Source organism: Microtus ochrogaster, unplaced genomic scaffold (assembly GCF_000317375.1).
Source record: "Microtus ochrogaster isolate Prairie Vole_2 unplaced genomic scaffold, MicOch1.0 UNK2, whole genome shotgun sequence".
Classification (NCBI taxonomy): domain Eukaryota; kingdom Metazoa; phylum Chordata; class Mammalia; order Rodentia; family Cricetidae; genus Microtus; species Microtus ochrogaster.
The window spans coordinates 18,154,900-18,157,757 of NW_004949100.1; positions in this window are offsets into that span (position 1 = coordinate 18,154,900).

A 2,858-nucleotide genomic window follows, 5' to 3' on the forward strand; every position below is an offset into this window, starting at 1 on the left:
AAAAAAAAAAAAAAAAAAAAAACCAAAAAAAAAAAAAACAAAAAAACAAAAACATGTACTAAAAGTCAGGTGAGACGTTAAGTACTCAGAGCCTTCCTCCAGTGACATACTTCCTCCAGTAAGGCTGCAACTCCCCATGTGGCCAAACAGGGGACGAAGTATTCAAGTACTGGAGTCTGTGGGGGATATTCTCACTCAAACCACTACAGAATCTCTGCTGTTTCCCCAAATGGCCTTTGAGTTTCATTTCTGGGGAGCAATTGGCATGTAGGGTCACATCAATCAAGCTGTTGGACCTCTTTTTCTTACCTCTTCTTTTACATGCACATGTGGACTTGGCCATGACATTTAGGTTGCTTTTGCTATTTGAGATTTAAATTTTACACAGTTCCAGGTTGATCTCAAACTTGTTATGTAGATGGCCTTGAATTTCTGATCCTTCGCCTCCTCAGTGGTGGGATTACAGGTGTGTTCCACCATGCCTGGTTTATGCCGTACTAGGGATCAAACTTAGGGTTTCCTGTGTGCTAGGCAAGCACTGTGCCAACTGAACTATGCCCTCCGCTCCTGCTTGGGTTTCATTCATCGTTTATGGTAACGAAAGCCTGGTTTTCTCCAGGACCCTTGCTCACCTCACCTTCACCTCAGACCCAGGTTCTATAGCATCAACGTTACCACTGTTGTAGAGAGCATGATGGGGACAGCATGGCTTCGTTTTCCCTGTGACTTTTGGACCCCTGCACCTGCATTGGGTGATTGTTTCAGAGCCATGCCAAGCCAGTGGCAACAAGACTGGGCATTTGTGGGCAAGCACTTGAGGACGAAAACCTTCTTTCCTGCAGGCTTTCAAAATGAAGAGAAAGACGAAAGAAACAGTTAAATCGAGACCAATGGTATCATATTTCCCTGTAAGTTCAGATCATTCACATGCTTTTCATCTGCATGAATTCTTAGCCTATTGTTTTCAGAACTATACACACAGACACAGTAACATCACAAGTAAACAGCCTCATGTGCCAATATGGGCATCAGGGTTTATTTAAAAAGTCATGCCTCTTGTCCAGGGAGGATATGTTCAAGACTTCCAGTGAATGCCTAAAGAAGAAAGAGACTTCTATACCTCATGTCTGTAATCCCAGAGCTAGGGAGGCAGAGGCAGGAGGATCAGGATTTTAAGACCATAGTTGGCAGAATAGTGAGTTCAAGACCAGCCTGTCTACATGAGAGTTTTGTCTCAAAAACTAAAGCTAAAAAGAAACAGAGAGTGAGAAAGAATCTTACTGTCTGAGGCCTTTCTCATTTTCTCCAAGCACTTACTACATACACTCTGTGACATCATTCTACAGTCTGAAGACTGAGGGGTTTTCAACATTTTTGTATGCTGTCCCTATGCTGGGCGCTTGTTGAGGAAGGTGGGCATCCTAGTAAGCCTTAACTGTCAGCTTGGCACAGCCTAGAATCTTCTGAGAGAAGAGCCCCAACTCAGGTATTGCCTTGATTGGACTGGCCTCTGAGAAGTCTATGGAGAAATGTCTTGTTGTTGGCTGCTGTAGGCAGACCCAGCTCAGTATGGGTGATACTCTTCCTGGGTAGGTGGTCCTGGGCTGTTTGAAGAAGCCAGCTAAGCCGGGGCCCACATGAGCCATCAACCAACATTTCCCCCTGGTTTCTGCTGTACATCCTGGTCTGGGAGTTTCCCCAGTTAGAGGCAGTGCCTCCTAGAATAGCAAGTGGCCTGTCTCCAAGTTCCTGCTTGACTTCCCTCTATGATGGACTGTGACCAGGAAGAGTAAGCTAGTAAACCCTCCTTTTTCTTAGGAAAGTTTCCTCAGAGCAACAGAAATAAAACTGGAAGGAAGACAGGCTGCTAGAGATGGGTCCTGCCCTGGGACCATGGAGTCACTGTGGGTCTATTCTCAACATCAAGTTCTCAACTCTAAAAGACTAGAATTAGCCTGTGTCCTAGAGCATAGAAGAACAATTCACCTTCTGAAAGACTCTTTTGCATAATATTGAAATCCTTAATGTTTAGCTTCCCTTTCTCCTGACAACTCCTTCCTTAAACGTGTTTATACATGGCTTTCATGCTTCCTGTAAATATCACCTGGGTGCAGTAATCTCGCTCAGCATAATTTCCATGTGAGCAGGTAACACGTGATGAGAACACACACTCTCTGCCTTCTCCCAGCACATAACAGGAGTAGGATTCCAATGCATAAAGTTCCAATGGAATACTGCCTATGACTCCATTAGACTTTTAAAAAATTACCTTTATTTATTTTGTTGGGGGTGAGCATCCCATGTATATACCACAGCATGTGTGTGGAGGTCAGAGGACAACTTTCAGGAATCGCAATGTGGGTCCTAGGAATCAAGCTTAAGTCCTCAGACTGGGTAGCAAGTGCCTTAACTCACTGAGCCATCTTGTTGGTTCTGTTGTGTTGAAGTGGGGAGACTCTCACTCTATAGCCAGGTTGACCTTGAACTCAAGGAATCCTCCTTTCGCGGCCTCCCAAGTCTTGAGATTATAGGTATGAGCTACTTTAACTAGTTTCTGATTCTATTTTTAAAAATTATTGATGATGAGGTAGTGAAATGGCCCTTTCTGTGTACCCCTGGTGACCTGAGTTCAATCCCCAACACTCGTAAGAGTGGAAGGGGAGAATCCATTCTACAAAACTGCCCTTCATGTTGAGATACCCGCCTCGTACATATCCCACATCATGCACATGAGCACAACAACAATAATACAAGTTTTAAAATTGAAAAATTAGGACTTTCAGTTCAGAAGGAAGAAAGCTTATGCTCTTCCACAATAGGAACAAAAAGGATAATCTCAGAGTTGGTAAATATGCATG